The sequence below is a fragment of the Cervus canadensis genome, chromosome 2, assembly GCF_019320065.1.
Source record: "Cervus canadensis isolate Bull #8, Minnesota chromosome 2, ASM1932006v1, whole genome shotgun sequence".
Classification (NCBI taxonomy): Eukaryota; Metazoa; Chordata; class Mammalia; order Artiodactyla; family Cervidae; genus Cervus; species Cervus canadensis.
This window is the reverse complement of record NC_057387.1, coordinates 55,410,604-55,435,459: the sequence shown is the minus strand read 5'-3', so window position 1 is coordinate 55,435,459 and position 24,856 is coordinate 55,410,604. Positions and strand designations below refer to the sequence as shown.

Genomic DNA, 24,856 nt, shown 5'->3' with positions numbered 1-24,856 from the left:
CTTCTTAATTAGCTGTTTATTTCCTAGAGGTGGTAAGTGGATGCTGCCAGGCCATTTAAAGGCTACACACAGGACTAGTATAGCATCATGTCTGCCATCCTATATTGGTCAAAGTAATTACAGACCTATCCAGATTCAGAAAGGAAATAGGCACTACTTCTCAATGGAAGGGAAAGCCCATCATTAATCAGCCACATTCTTATTCTCCAGCTCTGTTATTATTCAGGTATAGTATTTATATAACTTTTTCAGAGAATTTGCCTTCCATTTCATAAAGTTTCTAACTTTCCCTGAAATACAATCAGGGTCCATATTATAGATTTATTTACACAGCTAGCTCTATTTACTGACTAGTGCTAGGCACTAGTACTGTCTTATAGGGAAGATGGCTATTTATCAAACACCACATAATTAAATACAAACTAAGTGCTATAAAGGAAAAGGACTGGACACCCGGGGCATGTATAATATCAGAAGTCTCATCTGTCTAGGGTATCAAGGGAGGTTTCCTGGGTGGTGACTTTTGAGCTGAGACTTTGAAGTCTGGGTAGGTGTTAATTAGGATTGGAGAGAACATTTCAAACTAAGGGAACCCATGAGCAAAGACAAAGAGTGAGAAGAAGCTCATCAATGAATTTGGTAAAGTGGCAGGACACAAAATCAATACACAGAAATCTCTTGCGTTCCTATATGCTAATAACGAAAGATCCGAAAGAGAGATTAAAGAAACAATCCCATTTATCATCACATCAAAACAAAACAAAACACCTAGGAATAAACCTACCTCAGTCAGTTCAGTCACTCAGTCATGTCCAACTCTTTTCGACCCCATGAACCGCAGAACATCAAGCCTCCCTGTCCATCACCAACTCCTGGAGTTTACTCAAACCCATGTCCATTGAGTCGGTGATGCCATCCAACCATCTTATCCTCTGTCATCCCCTTCTCCTCCTGCCCTCAATCTTTCCCAGCATCAGGGTCTTTTCCAATGAGTCAGCTCTTCGCATCAGGTGGCCAAAGTACTGGAGTTTCAGCTTCAGCATCAGTCCTTCCAGTGAATATTCAGGACTGATTTCTTTTAGGATGGACTGGTTGGATCTCCTTGCCATCCAAGGGACTCTCAAGAGTCTTCTCTAACACCACAGTTCAAAAGCATCAATTCTTCTGTGCTCAGCTTTCTTTACACTCCAACTCTCACATCCATACATGACCACTGGAAAAACCATAGCCTTGACTAGACAGACCTTTGTTGACAAAGGAATGTCTCTGCTTTTTAATATGCTGTCTAGGTTGGTCATAACTTTCCTTCTAGGGAGTAAGCGTCTTTTAATTTCATGGCTGCAATCACCATTTGCAGTGATTTTGCAGCCCAGAAAAATAAAGTCAGCCACTGTTTCCCCATCTATCTGCCATGAAGTGATGGGACCAGATGCCATGATCTTAGTTTTCTGAATGTTGAGCTTAAAGCCAACTTCTTCACTCTCCTCTTTCACTTTCATTAAGAGGCTCTTTAATTCTTCTTCACTTTCTGCCATAAGGGTGGTGTCATCTCCATATCTGAGGTTATTGATATTTCTCCTGGCAATCTTGATTCCAGCTTGTGCTTCTTCCAGCCCAGAGTTTCTCATGATGCACTCTGCATATAAGTTAAATAAGCAGGGTGACAATATACAGCCTTGACACACTCCTTTTCCTATTTGGAACCAGTCTGTTGTTCCATGTCCAGTTCTAACAGCTGCTTCCTGACCTGCATACAGGTTTCTCAAGAGGCAGGTCGGGTGGTCTGGTATTCCTATCTCTTTCAGAATTTTCCACAGTTTATTGTGATCCACACAGTCAAATGCTTTGGCATAGTCAAACCTACTTAAGGAGACAAAAAACCTGTACTCAGAAAACTATAAGATGAATTTGGAATTGCCATATGTATACTATTGATACTATATATAAAATAGATAACTAATAAGAACCTACTATATAGCACAGAAAACTCTACTCAGTGCTCTGTGGTGACATAAATGGAAAGGAAATCCAAAAAAGAGGGGATATATTAATACATATAGCTGATTCACTTTGCTATACAGTAGAAACAAACACAACATTGCAAAGCAATTGTACGCCAATAAAAAACAAAATAAAATGGGCTATGAAAAAATTCCTATCTCACAAGAGTTGTTAGAGTATTAAGTAAAAGAATAGGTATAAATAGTTTCTTTTTCTGAATTATTAGACTGTGTTTCTATTTTTAGTTAATGTTTTGTATGTTAAAATCATTCTGAATAATAGTGGGAAAAAAGACTAACTCATGCAAAGATTATCCAATTCTTTAGAAATAATATATGATTCATACTACTATCTCCATTAGTCTCATTATATAAAAATAATTTTATATATGTATACATACAACTCTTATGTGAAAGCTAGAAAAAAATGGTAATTTGTGTTCATACAGGCCACATATGTATCTACTTACTAAATTTTTCAGAGAATTTATTTAAACATCCTAGGAAATCAGTATATGCATCAATATAAAATGATGTACAGATTATCTATTAGTTACTAGTCTAGCATATTTTGTTTTTGGACCCCAGTACATGGGCTTCAATTTTCTGTTTAGTTCTTAAGTTTTTTAGTGTATTTTTTATATTTGAAAAAATTAATTAACTATACCATCTGCCAATTCAAAAGTGGGGTAAAATGAGAAAAGTCTTTAAAGGAAGACCTTTTCAAAAATATAGGAAGAAGTAAAAAGCAAGAAGACTGACTCAGAAAGCAATTTTTCTTGTGAGAATGCTGTGATAATTATATCATCTTAGAAGGAAAGGGGACAAGAGTACTACATAGAAAAATCAGAATTGTACTTTTATGGAAACCTCATGTGTTCCCACAAAATAAGACCATAACATGCATCTTGAAAAAGAAAGGAAAAAGATTTCAACTCTAATTTGCCTTTTGCCAAGAAATTTCTGACATTATAATTAACTTTAGGAATTATCGTTTCAGTTAAACTTTTCCTTTTGTGACCTTGTTAATGTTTCTTGAGCTTTACAATATTGTCTGCCTCACTGCAATATCATTCTGATTCTCATTGGAAATGGTCATCACTGGTAAGGTGCAGATCAGGAGAAGAGGTTGGACACTGTCAGGAAAGACTGATGAATGTCATCTGAGGAAGAATGAACTGTTAACATTTTGGGGAATAGTCCTTAGGACTTCATATCATATCAGTCTACAATATCACATTCTATATAAGTTTATATTACTTCATAATATTTATTCTAAGGAATAAATAAAAGAGTGAGAAAAAAAGACTAACTCATGCAAAGATTATCTAACTCCTTAGAAATTATCTATGATTCATACTACTATCTCCAGGGTGAAAATAATTCACCCTTTAAAAGGAATTCTGTTTTCATTGCCCTTTGAAAGTTTAAACATAATTTTTATTTTGCTTTAATTTGTTTTGCTTTTAAAAGACTCATAGTTTGTTATAGCCCAAGAGGTAGTAACTGAAAAAGCTAAAAGACATTACTTTTCCTCTCTTGTTTTTCTTTTATAAAAAAAAGAAGAAAATTAAATGCTTAATTAAATCAAATGAATTAACTGAACACTGACCAGTGTTTGCACCACTAATTGCTTATTGAATATTACAACAGTGTTCTAACAGTCTGAACACAGAATAGGTCCAGCCATGAACCAAAATACGCAGTTTTAGTTGTACATGGTATGGGAATAGGCATTCTGGAGGTGGAGCCCACGTGGGTATCATCAAAACAGCAGAGGGTTAAATATTGCTAGTTCAGTTTGCCAGGCTTTGTTTTCACCCCTTTGGGGTGAAAATGGTGCTTCCAGCTCCCATCTGCTTGGCCCTGCTTGGGAGAGAGTCCTGTGGGCTGCCCTAATCACATTTCCTGGAAGAGTTCACAAAGATCTGATTTGGAAATTTCCAGAAATGACTATGTCCATCTTAACACATACTGGCATCTAAGAAGATAACATGTACTTGTCACATTGTTCTAAAGCAGATGTTCAATTACATTCAAAGAGCACATGTCAGCTCTCACAGGGACAACTATGAGCAATTAACAGAGAAAACAGACTACATAACAAACTTCAAAATCTCTAATCAACACAGAAGTTCCTCAACGCTCCCCCTCCCCGCTGCTCACACAGTCGGCCGCCCCTCTTCCTATGCAGCATCTCCCAGCCTAGGTTTAAACTGCTCCCTCTACAACCCAGATGTGAGCTCATTCTTCCAGATTCTCCCTAAGCATCTAATTAAACCTAATAAACCTATTTGTGCTACAATTTTAGTAGATGAAAATAACTTTAATCAATTCAGTACCTTTCACTGAGTGACTGGGTGCTAAGCACTGTGGTTAACAATATGCTTTAGAAATAGTGTCTCTATTCATTTAAAAAATTGGGAAAAATTGGGAAGCCCAGCAATAAGGGAGAAGTTAAATAAATCATGTTACATTCATACCTGTGGGGTACTCTGTAGCCACTCAAAAGAATGCTTTCGATGGGTGTCAACCAAACTTACTGTGGTAATCATTTGACAATATATACACTTTAAACCTATACACTGTAGTATGTCAATTATATCAACAAAATTTAAAAAAGGAAAACAATGCTTTGGTATGACCTCAGTTTTAGTTTTTAAATTTGTGTAGAAGGGACTTCCCTGGTGGTCCAGTAGTTGGGAGTCCACCAGTCAAGGCAGGGACGTGGGTTCGGTCCCTGGTCAGGGAACTAAGATCCCACATGCCACAGGGCAACAAAGCCTGTGCACCTCAACTAGAGAGAAGCCCATATGCCACAAGGAAGATCCTATATGATGCAACTAAGACCCAATCCAGCCAAAAATTAATACTTTTTTTTAAAATGTACGTAGGAAAGACAATAAAATATAATAGTAACTTTGTCTATCTTTAAGAAGAGGAATTATATATGATTTTTATTTTCTTCAAACTTCTACATACTTTCCAATTTTCTTCAAGAAGCATATATCATGTTATAATCAGAAAATAAACAATAAACGGTTTAACCAGACAATAAATTACTCTCTGCAAGAGTTGTCAGTTTAGTCCAGATGATACTAGATCAAAAACTATTATATATGTTATGGGCTTCCCTGGTGGCTCAGCTGATAAAGAATCTGCCTGCAATGTGGGAGACCTGGGTTCGATCCCTGGGTTGGGAAGATTGCCTGGAGAAGGGAACGGCTACACACTCCAGCATTCTTGCCTGGAGAACTCCATGGACTGTATAGTCCGTGGGGTCTCAAAGAGTCAGACACGACTGAGTGACTTTCACTTTCACTTTCATTTATGTTATGGTAAGTGATATAATTTTGTACAAAGTGTTATGAAAACATCTAACCACCCATATACGTGACAGAATATTTAATATGAAGCTGCCCCCACTGATTTTATAAATGTATTTACTAGTAAGGAAATGTACAGTTCACAATGCCGTATCAGAAATCTTTGGTGCCAGATATATTTCAGAACTTAGACCTTTCTGAACTATAGAAATCATGTGGTAAGTATATGTTTTTGCAAAGAACCTCTAATGGGCCTGGGGCAGCACCTTATGACCCAACATATTAATATTTCCATTTACTTAGAGGGGACCACTAGAATAAGGACTACATTGTTTCTCATCAGTTTAGGTCACCAAATTTGTTACTGAAAATGAATTGCAGATAAAGGATTGTGGACCTGGATAAGAAAGGTAGGGATTCAGGACCACAGCCTGTGCAAGGTGTCATCATTATCTCTTTCTCAGCTCCTAAGCTCATCAAGTCTAACACGTCTTCTGATCATAGGAGCTATAAACCTGATTTCTGCTCACGTTAGAGCATGTGATAGTATTTGATCATAGATATAAACCCCAGGAGTGAAAATATTCTAATTCTGTGCCTTGAAGACACATGTGCTTAAAGGGCCTCAGTTGCTTTAAAGGAGAAAAAAAAATGTTATCATAAACACACCTTATAAACATTTAAAAGCATTAAGAAATATGTAGGTCTTCTAAGTAGAACTAATACTAGTAGAGCTAGCAAAAATGCATTTCTGAGTACTTTTTAAAGGTTGTCTCCAAGCCTAACATTTCCCAATCACTGTTGGGTGAATTCAGGCAGCTAAATGACCAAAAGGCTATGGTTTCAGCCCTTAAGTCTGAAACTGCTGAGTTACTAGACAGTTTCAAAGAAACTTCTTTATTATATAGACATACATAAGACATATATAAGACACATATTTAATATATAGATAGACATAATGGGGGAGTTTATTCAATCTCTGTGGTATAACGTGTGCGATGTCTGAGCTAATATTGCATGCAACTAAGGACAAGTGGCAATTTCCATGAAGTGACAGATAAGCGGTTTTAGGGGGGAAAAGTGCCAAGGATGATTCCTTTGAAATCAACCTTGACGGTTTTCCCGCTGACAAGGCTGACAGAAGTGAGGGCTAGAACCGAGGTTAAATCCTTCAGTTCTAGGAAACTGCTCTGTCTTTAGGGCTTGCTCCCCCAAGCTCTGCTAGTCCAGCAAGACAAACCATTTAATTTTCTCCTGTGGATACAAAATCTTCCGCAGTCAGACTAACCAAACAGAACTTTTGACAGAAAGAGGAATTTTTCCTTAGTTCTACAAACCATGCAGTCAAATGAATGCTGATTTACTAATGCAAGTTGACCATCAAGCACTAAATTCCACAATAATCCCTCAAAATTATGATTTACATCATTACTACTTTCTCTTTGACAACCCTTACTACTGGAACTATCAGTATGTATAAAATTGATTGATTTGAGCTAGATGCCTTTTCAGACTCTGGCTGGAGACATAAGAGCAGAAACATGGCCCAAGGGCAAAAGCAGGTAAGCAACTTAAGAGACATATGTACTTTATGAGTCATTGGAAGTTGGCAATTTTGAACATTTTCATCACTGCTTTCACATAATACTAAACTCTTCTCAGCAACTGATATAGTCTGCTGTGTGCTATGAACAGCACACCAGAGTTTCAGTGAGCTTTTTTTTTTCATATTAAATTCACATTTATCAGCCTACTATAGATTCCCATCTTCATAATCATCACACTGAAAAATTATTAAATGTTTAATATCATATAATGCTAATGTAAGCACCATAAAAATAAATTAAGGACACTTGGGTCTTATTTTCTAGGACCTTACAATTTTGGACAGATGATGGTGCCAAAGAAAAACATATAAGCTATACAAACACAACGGCATGAATTAAATAGGTAAAACATATTGAGAACGAACAAGAAACAGCCTAGGGAGGTTTTTAGCTGATGAGTGAAGAGGCAATTATAGAAGCAACCCACAGGGAACTGATCCTTAGAAGGGCCTAATTATTTAATTAAGACACACTTTCCTGGAGGGGGGCAAATCCAGAGATTTTTCAGACTTGGTAACTGCAAAATAACTAAAGTTCTGGGAAGGGAGAAGTATTTCAGAACTTTTCTTTTTATCTCCAAAGCTTATAATAAATGGCATTAGAACTAAGATCCAGTAAATATTGTTGAAGTTTTGCCTTCAACCACATGTCACCAAGAGTCAGCAGGCTATTGATACTGAGAAAAGTGTCAGGATTATTCTCAATAGTATATTGAACTCAGGCTTATGACAGTGTCCCTTACTATAGAAAATGTTTTGTTTTGATATTTTTTAGGGGAATACAAGTAATGCTTTTTAATGGGAAAAAAAAAAAACCAACCTCCAAAGAATGTAACATGTAATACATTATTACATGTATTATAGTGACATTATATTACATTTTTGCTAAATAGAGGATAGTTGAATTCTCCTATCTCCTTCTGCATGCAATCTAATGCAAATCTAGTTTCTTAAAATAACAATTGTATATATTAAAGGAGCACAATATCATATTTTGATAATACATATACACAGTGAAATGATTATTACAGTAAAGCTAATTAATGTATCCATCTCCTAACACATTTAGCACTTTCTGTGTGTTTGGTGAAGGCACCTAAAGTTGACTCTCTTAGCAAATTTCCAGTATACAATATAGTGTTACTAACTAAAGTCATCATGCTATGTATTAGAATCTCAAGATACTATAGAAAATGAATACTACCTATTAGATATGTCAATGGACACAGCATCAGTAGGACAATTAAAGTCAATGAACTCTGAGAACAAATTCTTATGAGGCCATATTTATACAAGCATGTCTTAATATGGAAAAGTTTAAGCATTTATCTTTATCTACTCTGTTTAGGGTAAACTGAATTAAGAAAAGATAATGAGCCTAATTCTAAAATGTGTCTCTGGTAGATTACTGACACAGCTGAAACTCTCCAAAATCAGCCTCTTTAGTTTGGAAAGTGAATTCTTTCAGCTAGAAAAAATATTAATGATTTGTTTTCTGCAAATTTCACATTTTAAAAGGGTATCTTTGAGAAAGATATGTGAGAAAGATATCTAACTACCAAGCAGTGGCAATTACCCCGGTGCCACTCTGGCTCTCTGGCCAGCAAATGTGGATGCAGGTTCTAGCTGAAGTCTCACTTCCACAAAGCGATGTCTGTAGATATGTAACTTACATCACCACAAAGCATAACAAATGTGGTTTTCTGGAGATAAGGATGAAAATCCACTGGACTGAGAGCTGTCATCTTGCTTTAAAATGTGAGAAATAAAATGCACTTAAACAGAGGGGATCCTCATATAAATGCCTTAGTTTGTAGACGCAGTTTTCAAACCACACACCAAAAAAATCTACAAAATTGAACGCACTCCAAAATATCAAAAGATTCATGGAGCATGGTCCTGACAGAATTCAGCTCTTATGAATCAATCAGGGGCTCAATAACACACTTACGGTGCAGAGTTAGAAACTTCTTGCGAAGCACTTCCCCTAAGCATTGAATGGGATTTTATTAGAGTACTGTGATATTTTTGCCTTTAACATTTCAGCCAGGCTGTATATTTACTCATGCATTCAACCATCAAGTGCCTAATGGATATCGCATTGAGGATACAAAATGAATATGCTATGGCTCCTGCTGAATGTCTTGAATCTAATAGGAAGGAATAATCATGTAGAAAATCTCAGTGGGGTTCAATAAATATAGGATGATATCAGGAAAAACGCTGTCTCTATTTGGGGGAGCTTCATCATAAATAACAAATAGAAGGTGGTCCAAGCAACGGAAATGGCGTTTACAAAGGCATGGAGTGGTCCAAGCAATGGAAATGGCATTTACAAAGGCATGGAGACAGAGAAAAAGCACTTTCGGGTCATGGCACACAACTCAAAATGAGTCTATGGGTGTAGAGAGTCAGGCGAAGGCTAGATGACCAACGAAGAAGAAATCTATGATTAGACATTAAACAGAAATTAAAAGACCTCTTTGGGGTGTGCGCGTGCTAAGTCGCTTCAGTCATGTGCAACCCCATGGGCTGTAGCCCACCAGGCTCCTCTGTCCATGGGATTCTCCAGGCAAGAATACTGGAGTGGGTTGCCATGCCCTCCTCCAGGGGATCTTCCCATCCCAGGGATTGAAACTGGGTCTCCTGCAACTCCTGCATTGCAGGCAGATTCTTTACCAGTGAGCCACCAGGGAAGCCCCTCTTTGGGGTGGTATGCTATAATGTTTCTAGGACAATAATTGGCCAAAGTAAGTTGTGGGAAAATTTACATCTTTGTCCATGGAAGAGACTGGGTCCTCTTCTCAGTGGTTGTATGCTTGAATATGGATCACCCACTGAGGGAAGTTGAAGGAGGAGGAATTACTCTCAGAGACGTTCTGGGCATTACTGAGAGAACCCTGTTGCCATCATCTTTCAACCAAATGGATGCACGTGGTGTACTTCAAGCTCTACTGGCAGTAACCAATGCAGATCCAAGAAAGGGGCAGTAGATGATAAGAGCTATTTATGTCATCATGAGGATTACTAAAGAACTGACTGAGAAAGCAATTTAATACAATTAATAGTTCAAATTCCTTCATGTTCTTCAAATTGTCCTGCATCAAATGTCAACTTCTGCTATAATTATTCCGCTAATCAAAAATCTTCTTTCAATATGAACAGTATTTTCCTTATTTCAATATAATCTTCTTTTCCCAAATAAAATGTTTTGTTATTTTTAATAAGTTGCATTTATTTAATGTCTTGAAGTGGTAACACAGTCACATACTTTGAACATCAAAAGTATAAAATGATGTACACCCATGTCTCTTTTCCAGTCCTGTCTTCTATCTGCCAAATTCCTATCCCCCTAAAATAACTAACCAACATTATTAGTTTCTCATTTACGTCCCAGGATTTTTTAAATGTATATACAAGCCAACACAAGTATAGATTATTTTCCCTTCTTTTTTTACCTCAAGAGTACACTATTTTGGCACCTCTTTCTCCCCACTTAAAAATAAATCTTGGCAACTAATTAGTCAGTTCAGGCTCTCATAACAAAATCCCATACACTGGATGGCTTAAATAGCAGATATATATTTTCTCACAGTTCTGAGACTACAAATAATAGATCAGGATGCCTGTATGGTCAGGTTCTGTGGATAACTCTTTTCCTGTTTGCAGATAGCCGTCTTCTCATTGTGTCCTCACATGGCAAAGAAAGGCAGCAAGCTCTCTGGTGTCTCTTACTTTAAGAGCTTAAGGGTAGCAATCCCACCATGAGGGCACCACCTGCACAGCCTCATCTAAACCTAATTACCCCCAAAAGGCCCTATACCCAAACACCATCACACTAGGTGGTCAACATGAACTTTGGGGAGACACAAATAATTCAGTCCACACAAAGACCTTTCCATACAAGACATAAGGAGCTTTCCTATGCTTTTTTACAGCTCCACAGTACGCTGTTAGTACATCATACATCTTTAAGGTTGGAACCAGGAAAAGTGAAGCTGTCTTTAATCATTCTTAGCTAACAGGAATGGCAGAAATAAAGTTAGAGATTGATGGGTGATGTTTCTGATGAGGGTCCACATAGGCTGGAATAATTATATACTGATGATTGCTGGAAAGGTATCAAAACACGAGCAATATGTTTAATACACATTCATTAGTCCATCATTGGATCCTCAAAATCTCAGCTTTCTAAATCAAATATGTTACAAATGTTGTTCTAATAAGATACTTATTTGAAGATGCAAATTATATTTTTTATTTTTTTATTGAAGGATAATTGCTTTACAGAATTTTGTTGTTTTCTGTCAAGCCTCAACATGAATCAGCCATAGGTATACACATATCCCCTCCCTTCTGAACCTCCCTCCCATCTCCCTCCCATCCCACCCCTCTAGGTTGATACTGAGCCCCTGTTTGAGTTTCCTGAGCCATACAGCAAATTCCCCTTGGCTATCTATTTTACATGTGGTAATGTAAGTTTCCATGTTACTCTTTCCATACATCTCACCCTCTCGTCCCCTCTCCCCATGTCCATAAGTCTATTCCCTATGTCTGTTTCTCCATTGTTGCCCTGTAAGTAAATTCTTCAGTACCATTTTTCTAGATTCCATATATATGCACTAGAATATGATATTTATCTTTCTCTTTCTGACTTCTTTCACTCTGTATAATAGGTTCTAAGTTCATCCACCTCATTAGGACTGACTCAAATGTGTTCCTTTTTATGACTGAGTAATATTCCATTCTGTATATGTACCACAACCTTTTTATCCATTCATCTGCCAATGGACATCTAGGTTGCTTCCATGTTCTAGCTATTGTAAATAGTGCTGCAATAAACAATAAGATACATGTGTCTTTTTCAATTTTGGTTTCCTCAGGGTATATGCCTAGGACTGGGATCTCTGGGTCATACGGTGGTTTTATTCCTAGTTTTAAAAGGAATATCCATACCATCTTCCACAGTGGCTGTATCAATTCACATTCCCACCAACAGTGCAAGAGGGTTCCCTTTTTTCCACACCCTCTCCAGCATTTATTGTTTGTAGACTTTTTGATGATGGCCATTCTAACCGGTGTGAGGGGATATCTCATTGTGGTTTTGATTTGCATGTCTCTAATAATGAGCAATGTTGAGCATCTTTTCATGTGTTTGTTAGCCATCTGTATGTCTTCTTTGGAGAAATGTCTATTTAGGTCTTTCCCCCACTTTTTGATTGGGTTGTTTGTTTTTCTGGCATTGAGTTGTATGAGTTCCTTATATATATTGGAAATTAATCCTTTGTTAGTTTTTTCATTTGCTATTATTTTCTCCCATTCTGAGGGTTGTCTTTTCACTTTGCTTATAGTTTCCTTTGCTGTGCAGAAGCTTTTAAGTTTAATCAGGTCCCACTTGTTTACTTTTGTTTTTATTTCCATTACTCTAGGAGGTGGGTCATAGAGGATCTTGCTTTGATTTATGTAATCGAGTGTTCTGCCTGTTTTCCTCTAAGAGTTTTATAGTTTCTGGTCTTAACATTTAGGTCTTTAATCCATTTTGTGTTTATCTTTGTGTATGGTGTTAGGAAGTGTTCTAACTTCATTCTTTTACATGTAACTGTCCAGTTTTCCCAGCACCATTTATTGAAGAGGCTGTCTTTGCCTCATTGTATATTCTTGCCTCCTTTGTTAAAAATAAGGTACCCATTGGTGCATGGATTTATTTTGGGGCTTTCTATCTTGTCCCATTGGTCTATACCTCTGTTTTTGTGCCAGTGCCATACTATCTTGATGACTGTAGGTTTGTACTGTAGTGTGAATTCAGGAAGGTTGATTCCTTGGCTTCATTTTTTATTTTTAAGATTACTTGGCTATTCAGGGCCCTTTGTGTTTCCATATGAATTGTGAAATTTTTTGTTCTAGTTCTGTGAAAAATGCCATTGGTAATTTGATAGGGATTGCATTGAATCTGTAGATCACATTTGATAGTATAGTCATTTTCACAATATCGATTCTTCCTACCCAGGAACATGGAATATCTCTCCATTTATGTTGTCTTTGATTTCTTTCATCTGTGTCTTATAATTTTCTGTGTACAGTTCTTTTGTCTCTTTAGGTAAGTTTATTCCTAGATATTTAATTCTTTTTGTTGCAATGGTGAATGGGATTGATTCCTTAATTTCTCTTTCTGATTTTTCATTGTGAATATATAGAAATGCAAGTGATTTCTGTGTATTGATTTTGTATCCTGAAACTTTGCTAAATTAATTGATTAGCTCTAGTAATTTTCTGATACTATCTTTAGGGTTTTCCATGTACAGTATCATGTCATCTGCAAACAGTGAGAGCTTTACTTCTTCTTTTCCAATCTGGATTCCTTTTACTTCTTTTTCTTTTCTGATTGCTGTAGCTAGAACTTCCAGAACTATGTTGAATAATAGTGGTGAAAGTGGACACCCTTGTCTTGTTCCTGATCTTAGGGGAATGCTTTCAGTCTTTCCCCATTGAGAATAACGTTTGCCAGAGGCTTATAATATATGGCCTTTACTATGTTGAGGTTTCCCTGGTGGCTTAGATGGTAAAGCATCTGCCTGCAATGTGGGAGACCTGGGTTTAATCCCTCAGTCAGAAAGATCCCCTGGAGAAGGAAATGGCAACCCACTCCAGTACTCTTGCCTGGAAAATCTCACGGACAGAGGAGCCTGGTAGGTTACAGTCCCTGGGGGTCACAAAGAGTTGGACACAACTGAGAGACTTCACTTTTCACTTCATGTTGAGGTAGATTCCTTCTATGCCTATTTTTTGAAGAGTTTTAATCATAAATGGGTGTTGAACTTTGTTAAAAGCTTTTTCTACATCTTTTGAGATTATCATATGGTTTTTATCTTTTAATTTGTTAATATGGTGTATCACATTGATTGATGTGCATATATTGAAGAATCCTTGCATCTCTGGAATAAACCCAACTTGATCATGGTATATGAGCTTTTTGATGTGTTGCTGAATTCTATTTGTTCAAATTTTGTTGAGGACTTTTGCATCTATGTTCATCAGTGATACTGGCCTGTGATTTTCTTTTTTTGGGTTTTCTTTTTCTGGCTTTGGTATCAGGGTGATGGTGGCCTCATCGAATGATTTTGGAAGTGTTTCTTCCTCTGCAATTTTTTGAAAGAGTTTTAGAAGGATAGGCATTAGCTCTTCTCTAAATGTCTGACAGAATTCTCCTGTGAAGCCATCTGGTCCTGGGCTTTTGTTTTATGGGAGATTTTTGATCACAGCTTCAATTTCAGTGCTTGTAATTGGGTTGTTCATAATTTCTATTTCTTCTTGGCTCAGTCTTGGAAGATGGAACTTTTCTAAGAATCTGTTCATTTCTTCCAGGTTCTTGCCACATAGCTGTCTATAATAGTTTCTTATAATCCTTTGTATTTCTGCACTGTCTGTTGTAACCTCTCCTTTTTCATTTCTAATTTTATTGATTTGATTCTTCTCTCTTTTTTTCTTGATGAGTCTGGCTAAAGGTTTGTCAATTTTGTTTATCTTCTCAAAGAACCAACTTTTAGTTTTATTAATCTTTACTATTGTTTCTTTCATTTCTTTTTCATTTATTTCTGCTTGGATATTTATGATTTCTTTCCTTCTACTAATTTTGGGGTTTTTTTGTTGTTGTTCTTCTTCTTCTTTTTCCAGTTGTTTTAGGTGTAAAGTTAGGTTGTCTACTTGATGTTTTTCTTGCTTCTTGAAGTAGGATTGTATTGCTATAAACTTCCCTCTTAGAACTGCTTTTGCTGCATCCCATAGGTTTTGAGTTGTCATGTTTTCATTGTCATTTGTTTCTAAAATTTTTTTATTTCCCTTTTGATTTCTTCAGTAACCTGTCGATTATTTAGAAATGTGTTGTTTAATCTCCATGTGTTTGTGTTTCTTACAATTTTTTTTTTTTTTTGTAATTGATATCCAGTCTCAGCATTGTGGTTGGAGAAGATGCTTGATATGATTTCAATTTTCTTAAAGTTACTGAGGTTTGGTTTGTGACCGAAGATGTGGTCTATCCTGGAGAATGTTCCACATGCACTTGAGAAGAAGGTGTTTTCTTCTGGATTTGGATGGAATGTCCTGAAGATATCAATGAGATCCATCTCATCTAATGTGTCATTTTAGACTTGTGTTTCCTTATTAATTTTCTTTTTTGATGATCTGTCCATTGGTATGAGTGAGGTGTTAAAATCTCCTACTATTATTGTGTTACTGTCAATTTCTCCTTTTATGTCTGTTAGTGTTTGTCTTATGTATGAGGTGCTCCTACATTGGTTGCATAGATATTTACAATTGTTATGTCTTCTTCTTGGATTGATCCCTTGATTATTATGTAGTGTCCTTCCTTATCTCTTATAATCTTCTTTATTTTAAGGTTTATATTGTCTGATATGAGGATTGCTACTCCAGCTCTCTTTTGCTTCCTATTTGCATGGAATGTATTTTTACATCTTCTCACTTTCAATCTATATGTGTCTTTAGGTCTGAAGAGGGTTTCTAGTAGACATATATATGGGTCTTATTTTTGTATCCATGCAGCCAGTCTGTGTCTTTTGGTTGGAGCATTTAATCTGTTTACATTTAAAGTAATTATTGATATATATGTTCCTCTTGCCATTTTCTTAATTGTTTGGGGTTGATTTTGTAGATCTTTTTCTTCTCTTGTATTTCTTGACTATATAAGACTCTTTAACATTTTTTGTGAAGTTGGTTTGGTGGTACTGAATTCTCTTAACTTTTGCTTGTCTGAAAAGCTTTTTGTTTCTCCATCAATTTTGAAGGAGACCCTTGCTGGGTACAGTAATCTTGGCTGTAGATTTTTTCCTTTCAGTACTTTAACTATATCCTGCCATTCCCTTCTGGCCTGCAGAGTTTCTGTTGAAAGATCAGCTGTTAACCATATGGGGTTTCCCTTGTATGTTACTTGTTGCTTTTCCCTTGATGCTTTTAATATTATTTCTTTGTGTTTAGTCTTCATTAGTTTGATTAGTATGTGTCTTGGCATGTTTCTCCTTGGGTTTATCCTGTATGGGACTCTTTGTGCCTCTTGGACTTGATTGACTATTTCCTTTTCCATACTGGGGAAATTTCCAACTATAATCTCTTCAAAAAATTTTCTCAAACCCTTTCTTCTTCTCTTCTTCTTCTGGGACCCCTATGATTTGAATGTTGGTGCATGTGATAGTGTCCCAGAGGTCTCTGAGACTATCCTCAGTTATTATCATTCTTTTTACTTTATTCTGCTCTTCAGAAGTTATTTCCACCAATTTATCTTCCAGCTCACTGACCTGTTCTTCTGCTTCAGATATTCTGCTATTAATTCCTTCTAGAGTATTTTTAATTTCAGTAATTATGTTGTTTTCCTCTGCATGTTTATTCTTTAATTCTTCTAGGTCTTTGTTGATTGGTTCTTGCATTTTTTTCCATTTTGTTTTCAAGGATTTTTATCATTTTTACTATCATTAGTCTGAATTCTTTTTCAGGAAGTTTGCCTATTTCCTGTTCATTTATTTGGATTTCTGTGTTTCTAGTTTGTTTTTCATTTGTGTAGTATTTCTCTGCCTTTTCATTAATTTTTTTTAAACTTATTGTGTTTGAAGTCTCCTTTTCCTAGGCTTCAAGGTTGAATTCTTCCTTCCTTTTGGTTTCTGACCTCCTAAGTTTGGTCCAGTGGTTTGTGTAAACTTAGTATAGGGTGAGATTTGCTCTGAGTTGTTTTGTTTGTTTGTTTGTTTTTCCTCAGATGAGGCATCCTTCACAGGATGCTACTGGTGATTGGGTGATGCTGGATCTTGTAGTCAAGTGATTTCCTTTGTGTGAATTCCATTTGATACTCCCTAGGGTTAGTTCTCTGGTAGTCTAGGGTCTTGGAGTCAGTGCTCCCACTCTGAAGACTCAGGGCTTGATCTCTGGTCAGGAATGAAGATTCCACAAGTAATTTGTTATGGCATATGGTATGGCATATGGCATATGGTATTAAGTGAGATTAAAACAAATACCCCAAAATGAGAAACCAAAGAGGAACCCCAGACAAATGGCAGTTACAAAATCAGACAAATGATAATTAAAATAATGGAACATACACATATACATAGACACCTATAAGCAAAGTCAAAACAGTCCAACAAAAATAGAGTAGATTGACCTGATGAACAAAGGAAATAAAAAATTATATTTACCAGTTAAGAACAAAACTAACTAAAGCACAAATTGGAAAACAAAACTAAAGCAGAGTGCTAAGTGGGAAATAAAGCAATGAAAACAAAACTAACAAATATGATGAGAGGAAAGGAAAGAAAGAAAAGAAAGAATAGATATGAAAAGTTAAATAGAGGTAGATGAAGAAGATTTATATACATTAAAGATTGACTGCAAGGGGAAAAGAACAGTAGAAAGGCAAACAAAGGAATAAAAATATAATAGGTTTAAAAACTTAAAGTTAAAAAAAGAGAAAGGAGAAAAAAAAAGAAAGAAAAACTCCACAGAACTGCAAAAGATAAACACAGAGGCATATGTTTATAGCAATAATAAAAAATGTGACTGAAAAAAAAAACTTCAAAAGCTTAACTAGATTTCATAGTGCCAATAAAACTGACAACTACAACAGTTCAGTTCAGTTCAGTTCAGTCGCTCAGGCGTGTCGGACTCTTTGTAACCCCATCAGTCACAGCACGCCAGGCCTCCTTGTCCATCACCAACTCCAGGAGTTTACTCAAACTCATGTCCATTGAGTCAGTGATGCCATCCAGCCATCTCATCCTCTGTCGTCCCCTTCTCCTCCTGCCCCCAATCCCTCCCAGCATCAAAGTCTTTTCCAATGAGTCAACTCTTCGCATGAGGTGGCCAAAGTATTGGAGTTTCAGCCTCAGCATCAGTCCTTCCAATGAACACCTAGGACCAATATCCTTTAGGATAGACTGGTTGGATTTCCTTGCAGTCCAAGGGACTCTCAAGAGTCTTCTCCAACACCACAGTTCAAAAGCATTAATTTTTCGGTGCTCAGCTTTCTTCACAGTCCAACTCTCACATTCATACATGACCACTGGAAAAACTATAGCCTTGACTAGACAGACGGACCTTTGTTGGCAAAGTAATGTCTCTGCTTTTTAATATGCTATCAAGGTTGGTCATAACTTTCCTTCCAAGGAGTAAGCGTCTTTTAATTTCATGGCTGCAATCACCATCTGCACTGATTTTGGAGCCCAGAAAAATAAAGTTTGACACTGCTTCCACTGTTTCCCCATCTATTTCCCATGAGGTGATGGGACCAGATGCCATGATCTTAGTTTTCTGAATGTTAAGCTTTAAGCCAACTTTTTCACTTTCCTCTTTCACTTTCATCAAGAGGCTTTTTAGTTCCTCTTCACTTTCTGCCATAAGGGTGGTGTCACCTGCATATCTGAGGTTATTGATATTTCTCCCAGCAATCTTGATTCCAGCTTGTGCTTCCTCCAGCCCAGTGTTTCTCATGATGTACTCTGCATATAAGTTAAATAAGCAGGGTGACAATATACAGCCTTGATGTACTCCTTTCCCTATTTGGAACCAGTCTGTTGTTCCATGTCCAGTTCTAACTGTTGCTTCCTGACCGGCATATTGGTTTCTCAAGAGGTGGGTCAGGTGGTCTGGTATTCCCATCTCTTTCAGAATTTTCCACAGTTTATTGTGATCCACACAGTTGAAGGCTTTGGCATAGTCAATAAAGCAGAAATAGATGTTTTTCTGGAACTCTCTTGCTTTTTCGATGATCCAGTGGATGTTGGCAATTTGATCTCTGGTTCCTCTGACTTTTCTAAAACCAGCTTGAACATCTGGAAGTTCACAGTTCACGTATTGCTGAAGCCTGGCTTGGAGAATTTTAAGCATTACTTTGCTGGCATGTGAGATGAGTGCAACTGTGAGGTAGTTTGAGCATTCTTTGGCATTGCCTTTCTTAGGGATTGTAATGAAAGCGGACCTTTTCCAGTCCTGTGGCCACTGCTGAGTTTTCCAAATTTGCTGGCATATTGAGTACAGCACTTTCACAGCATCATCTTTCAGGATTTGAAATAGCTCAACTGGAATTCCATCACCTCCACTAGCTTTGTTCATAGTGATGCTTTCTAAGGCCCACTTGACTTCACATTCCAGGATGTCTGGCTCTAGGTGAGTGATCACACCATCGTGATTATCTGGGTCATGAAGATCTTTCTTGTACAGTTCTTCTGTGTATTCTTGCCACCTCTTCTTAATATCTTCTGCTTTTGTTAGGTCCATACTATTTCTGTCCTTTATCTAACCCATCTTTGCATGAAATATTCCCTTGGTATCTCTAAGTTTCTTGAAGCGGTCTCTAATCTTTCCCATTCTGTTGTTTTCCTCTATTTCTTTGCATTGATTGCTGAGGAAGGCTTTCTTATCTCTCCTTGCTATTCTCTGGAACTCTGCATTTAAATGGGTATATCCTTCCTTTTCTCCTTTGCTTTTCACTTCTCTTCTTTTCACACTTATTTGTAAGGCCTCCTCAGACAACCATTTTGCCTTTTTGCATTTCTTTTTCATGCGGATGGTCTTGATCCCTGTCTCCTGTACAATATCATGAACCTCCATCCATAGTTCATCAGGCACTCTGTCTGTCAGATCTAGTCCCTTAAATCTATTTCTCACTTCCACTGTATAATCATAAGGGATTTGATTTAGGTCATATCTGAATGGTCTAGTGATTTTCCCTCCTTTCTTCAATTTAAGTCTGAATTTGGCAATAAGGAGTTCATGATCTGAGCCACAGTCAGCTCCTGGTCTTGTTTTTGCTGACTGTGTAGAGCTTCTCCATCTTTGGCTGCAAAGAATATAATCAATATGATTTCAGTGTTGACCATCTGGTGATGTCCATGTGTAGAGTGTTCTTGGAAGAGGGTATTTGCTATGACCAGTGCATTCTCTTGGCAAAACTCTATTAGCCTTTGCCCTGCTTCATTCTGTACTCCAAGGCCACATTTGCCTGTTACTCCAGGTGTTTCTTGACTTCCTACTTTTGCATTCCAGTCCCCTATAATGAAAAGGACGTCTTTTTTGGGTGTTAGTTCTATAACGTCTTGTAGGTCTTCATACAACCGTTCAACTTCAGCTTCTTCAGCGTTACTGGTCAGGGCATAGGCTTAGATTACCATGATATTGAATGGTTTGCCTTGGAAATGAACAGAGATCATTCTGTTGTTTTTGAGATTGCATCCAAGTACTGCATTTCAGACTCTCTTGTTGACTATGATGGCTACTCCATTTCTTCTAAAGGTTTCCTGCCCACAGTAGTAGATATAATGGTCATCTGAGTTAAATTCACCCATTCCAGTCCATTTTAGTTCGCTGATTCCTAGAATGTCAACATTCACTCTTGCCATCTCCTGTTTGACCACTTCCAATTTGCCTTGATTCATGGACCTAAGATTCCAGGTTCAACAGAGAAGAAACAGAGAAAAAAGGACAGAAAAAAAAAATCCAAAAGAATCTACAGAACAAGTCAAAACATAAGAATAATAATGTTTTTCTTGAGTCACTGCTGTCTGAGTCCTTTTCCCTTGCTGGGAGTCACAGTCCACCTCACATCCCCAGGGTGCCCTCCAACACTGTGCTCATCTCTGGACCTGCTGTGGGGGCCGCTCAGACTCTAACCTGGTCCTACACCTGTGTGTTCTTGCCTCCAACGTCCACAGCTATCAGAACTAGTGTGTTTTCTTTTATGGGAGCTCTCAATGTCCTTTTATATATTCCATAGACACGGAGTCTGCCTAGTTGATCGTGTGGATTTCATCTGCAGCTTGTACAGCTGGTGGGAAGGGTTTGGGTCTTCTTCCTTAGCCACACTGCCCCTGGGTTTCAATGTGATTCTATTTCCACCTCTGCATGTGGGTCGTCCACTGGGGTTTGCTCCTGAGACTGCCCTGGAGGACTTGGGTTTGCCCCTGTGAGGGCCAGGTGTGGAGGTGATGCAGCTGCTTGGGTCACAGGGGTTCTGGCAGCACCAGGTACTCAGGGGAGTTGGCAGCTAGAGGGGCAGGAAATATAGTGCTCTAGAAGGGTATGGCAAACAGTATTGGCCAATATGCTCCAGTATTCTTGCCTGGAGAGCCCCTCTCTGACAGAGAAGCCTGGCAGGCCACAGTCTACAGGGTCACAAAGAGTTGGACATGACCAAAGCAACCCTGCGTGCATAGATGCAAGACTTCTTTTGCCTGTGGCAGCTCTGCCCCAGTGAGAGTTGAGCGTGAAGGTGGCACAGCTGCTTGGCTTGCAGGGACCCTGACGGCACCAAGTGTGCAGGGACACGGACAGCCTCTGCCATAGGAGTTATGACCCTACCGGAGTCTTTTTTCGAGCCTCTTGTAGCTGGTGATCAGAAGGCCTCTTTGGCCAGTCTTTCTCCATAGCTCTGCCCATTCAGGCACTTAGAAGGCTCCCTTGCCTGGGGTCCTTCTCTGTTGTTTGGAGCATCAGGCACATAGAGGGGCCCCCTGGCTGGGGTCCTATTCTGTAGTTCAGTGCATCGGGCGTTTGATGGGCCTGCCTTTCTATTGTTCAGCTGCCGATGCTGGCATGTGGGAAGAGAGACACTATGGTGATGGCTCCACTCCTCACGTGTGACTCAGCAGTATCGCCTTGCTTCCATGGCTGCCCAGCTTTCCTCCACAGGCATTTCCCACCACAGTCTCCTCCTTCACATCCCCTCCATCCGTCTCTCTGCAGTCTACAGCAGCCCTTGCCCTGTGATTGCTCCCCAATCCCTAAACTCCGGCTCCCAGCCGATGTGCCTTCCAGGGGACCCGAGTCCCTGTCCAGGGTATGTATGGCTGCAGCAAGGACTGTCTGATTCTCAGTCCATTTAGGCTGCCACAGGTCAGCTGTTTCACTCTCAGCCTTGAATGCTTCTCCTCTGACCCAGACAATTGCCCCGATGTGGGGATCAGACCCCTGCTTCAGTTCCCCCACCTGCCGAGGGCAGGTCCAGTCCTACTAACACTCTTGCTTTTTCCCTCTAGTTCCTTCATCCTACTGAGTTTTCTGTGGTTCTATATATTCTTTTCTGCTGGTCAGGTACTCCTATCCACCCTCAGCTGGTGTTCTGCATGCACTTCTGTGTCTGACGGTGTATTCCTGACTTATCCGTGGAGAGAGATGTACTCCACGTCCACCTACTCCTCTACCTTCTTGTTCTCCCCCACTGAAGATGCAAATTATATTAATAAAACATACAGCTAGGAAATAGTTTTTGCTATGTCATTGCTTACAAATAATAGTCAGCATACACCTGACTGTTGCTTATTAGACAGGTTATACAGGCCATTCTTAGCACATTCATGTATATGGGGGTTAAGAGATGGGTACTTGTGTAGAAGAAGATTTAGTGATCTTTAAAACTGAGTTCAAACAGTTATTCTTCTCAGAAATGGGAAAGAATTAAGAATGAGGAAGAGAGAGAAAGTATGGCCACAAAATACTTCTGGACAACCTCACCAAAAGCAAAATAATAGACCTTGTGCTACTCTATCAGCCTGAGCTATACTGCCTGAAGGACGAGAAGGCAGAGGGGAGAGACAGAATGAAAGCAGGTGGATAGAACAATGTGTCCTTAAAATATGGCTTAAATCAGATTCAGGGATAATGGGGAGAGAGGAGCCAAAATCAAACCAAGGCTTTAAGTCCAAATGACTAGGTAGAAATGTAATACTGTTAGCTGAGATAGGATAGAAGATAACTTAGGATGGGCTAAGAGTTTATTTTAGTATACATTATAGTTGGGGACTGGTGAGATACATAGGTTAAAGTTATCAGCAGGCATCTAATAAAGAAGTTGAGGTGAAGAGAGAGATCTGGGAGCTCTTTGAGAATTATTTATGAGAGAGAGGAGGCATAGGGAGAATGAGCAAGGACAGAATGGTGGAGACCACTCACATTCAGAGACACAAGGAAAAAGATGATCACTAAAATATGAGTGGTCAGAAAAAAGCAGATCAGTGGTTGCGTAAGGCTGGGAGGGATGGGTGATTGGAGAGGGTGGCTAAGGAATGTAGAGTTTCTTTTCAGAGGTGATGAAAATGTTTTAAAATTGATTGTGGTGATTTTGCACAATTCAGTGTATATTGAATATAAAAAGCCATTGAATTGTACACTTTGAATGAGTGAATTGCATATCCATAACGTTGTCAAATTTTTAAAAATATATTATTGGTCAGAAAGAGAGAAACTAAACCAAGGTGGTGAGGTGGTAGAATCAAGAGGAGGGCATAGTCAACTGTGCCATGTGCTAGAAGAAAGATAATGCAATGATATGAACCCCAGGATAGTATGTTAAGAGAATGAAGTCAGATTTTAAGATACTAAGTAATGAGCGGAATAATGAAAAATTAAAATTAAGAAATACTTTATACTGACTTTTTAGATGGTTGTGGAGTGAAGGAGAAAGATAGGATAACAATGATATTCCATCATATTTACATTCCACTTTAGGGCAACCGTATACTGCCACCTACATTATCCTTTTTGATGATATCTCAAGGAGATAGTCTTATAGGTAGATAAGTGGGGGAGATGCATCAGAGAGGAATAACTGGAAATACAGATAGAAAGTGAAGAAATGGATGGAGTTAGTTTTCTGTGGCAGTGAAAGAGAGAAGAATGAAGTGTTGGGAAAGGGTAGGTATTTTTTTAATGAATTCTATTTCATTTTAATTTAATTATATCCCCATCCATACAGGTCACAAAACTAAATACCTAGGAGTCATCAAAGACTTTTTCTTTATTTCTGATCTCTTATGTTCAATGACTGTGCTGTGCTTAGTCACTCGGTTGTGTCTGACTCATGTCCTCCTCCAGGAGATCTTCCCAACCCAGGGATCGAACCCAGGTCTCCTGCACTGCAGGTGGATTCTTTGCCAGTTGAGCCACTAGGGAAGCCCAAGAATACTGGAGTGGGTAGCCTATCCCTTCTCCAGGGCACCTTCCTGACCCAGGAATCAAACCGGGGTCTCCTGCAGTGCAGGCAGATTCGTTACTAGCTGAGCTACCAGGGAAGCCCCTAACTGGATTATAGTTGCTTTCAAATGTTGTGTTACTTTCTTCTATACAGCCAAGTGAATAGTCACATGTATATGTATATCCTCTCTTCCTTGGATTTCCTTCCCAATGAGGTCACTACAGAGCATTGAGTAGAGTTCCCCGTGCTAAACAGTACATTCTCATTAGTTACGGTGGCTCAGACAGTAAATAATCTGCCTGCCATGTGGGAGACCTGGGTTTGATCCCTGGCTCAGGATGATTCCACTGGAGAAGGCAATGGTCACCTACTCCAGCATTCTTGCCGGGAAATCCCGTGGACAGAGGAGCCTGGTGGGCTACAGTCCATGGGGTCACAAAGAGTTGGATATGACTGAGTGACTAACATTTTATACATAGTATAAAATATAACACTTTATACATATACACGTACATAGGGTATATATGCCAATCCCAATCTCCTAATCTCACCCCCCTCACCCCCTTGGAGGACACCTTTAATTTTTAAAAGAAAGAAGATAAAGTGAGGTAAAAATAAGGGAGATTCATGACTCAAGACCTGAAAATAATCAAGGTAACCTTGAATTGAGGGCCCAGCTGATAAGAGAAATGTGAAACGAGTAGGGAAATGATGATGATGTTGGCATAAAGGCAAAACATGACTCTCTACTAAGTCACTAGCTCTGCAGATCTCTTATATAATACAATAGTCCTCCCACTAATGCAGTGGTGAGTGGATATTGAAAGTACTGGAACCAACAGCAAAAACAGTCTTAAAACGACCTGGCAAAAGCATTAGGAGAAGCTCATCCACTATAAATTCAATTCACAAGTCTGCTTTCGGCTCCCACACCCAGTCCACTCTACAGGAAGCAAAATGT

The 24,856-nt window shown here is 38.5% G+C and overlaps 1 long non-coding RNA gene across 11 annotated transcripts in view; it reads right to left on the bottom strand.

Moving 5' to 3' along the window:
* LOC122436750 overlaps nucleotides 1-24,856 on the bottom strand; it is a 118,535-nt gene that overhangs the window by 14,009 nt on the left and 79,670 nt on the right. The window lies entirely within an intron of this gene.